The following is an 862-nucleotide window of genomic DNA, read 5'->3' as shown; positions in this document are numbered from 1 at the left end:
CAAAATGGCATTCAGAGTGTCAATTTCAAGAACTCCTTTCTTCTGACTAGTCCCATTGTTCACAGGATTCCTTTCAGAAGTGTACATGAATTGGTTATTTGCAACCATTTCAATCAGTTCTTGAGCTTCAGTAGGCGTCTTCTTCAGATGAAGAGATCCTCCAACAGAACTATCCAAAGACATCTTGGATAGTTCAGAGAGACCATCATAGAAAATACCTATGATGCTCCATTCAGAAAGCATGTCTGAAGGACATCTTCTGATTAATTGTTTGTATCTTTCCCAAGCTTCATAGAGGGATTCTCCATCCTTCTGTCTGAAGGTTTGGACTTCCACTCTAAGCTTGCTCCATCTTTGTGGTGGAAAGAACTTTGCCAAGAAGGCATTGACTAGCTTTTCCCAAGAGTCCAGGCTTTCTTTAGGTTGGGAGTCCAACCATATTCTAGCTCTGTCTCTCACAGCAAAAGGGAATAGCATCAGTCTATAGACCTCAGGGTTAACCCCATTAGTCTTGACTGTGTCACAGATTTGCAAGAATTCAGCTAAGAACTGATGAGGATCTTCCATTGGAAGTCCATGGAACTTGCAATTCTGTTGCATTAGAGAAACTAATTGAGGCTTAAGCTCAAAGTTGTTTGCTCCAATGGCAGGGATAGAGATGCTTCTCCCATAGAAATCAGGAGTAGGTGCAGTAAAGTCACCAAGCACCTTCCTTGCATTGTTGGCATTGTTGTTGTTTTCGGCTGCCATTTGTTCTTCTTCCTTGAAGAATTCGGTCAGGTGCTCTAAAGAGAGTTGTGTTTTGGCTTCTCTTAGCTTTCTCTTCAAGGTCCTTTCAGGTTCAGGATCAGCCTCAACAAGA

At 42.1% G+C, this 862-nt stretch overlaps 1 non-coding gene across 1 annotated transcript; it reads left to right on the top strand.

Moving 5' to 3' along the window:
- Positions 1–237: 237 nt before the first annotated feature.
- On the top strand, positions 238–345 carry LOC130958988 (small nucleolar RNA R71). Its single transcript, XR_009078086.1, has one exon. It is a non-coding gene; the product is annotated as a small nucleolar RNA R71 (small nucleolar RNA).
- The last annotated feature ends 517 nt before the right edge of the window (positions 346–862 follow it).

The sequence above is a fragment of the Arachis stenosperma genome, chromosome 10 (assembly GCF_014773155.1).
Source record: "Arachis stenosperma cultivar V10309 chromosome 10, arast.V10309.gnm1.PFL2, whole genome shotgun sequence".
Taxonomy (NCBI): domain Eukaryota; kingdom Viridiplantae; phylum Streptophyta; class Magnoliopsida; order Fabales; family Fabaceae; genus Arachis; species Arachis stenosperma.
This window is presented reverse-complemented; position numbering and strand designations above follow the sequence as displayed.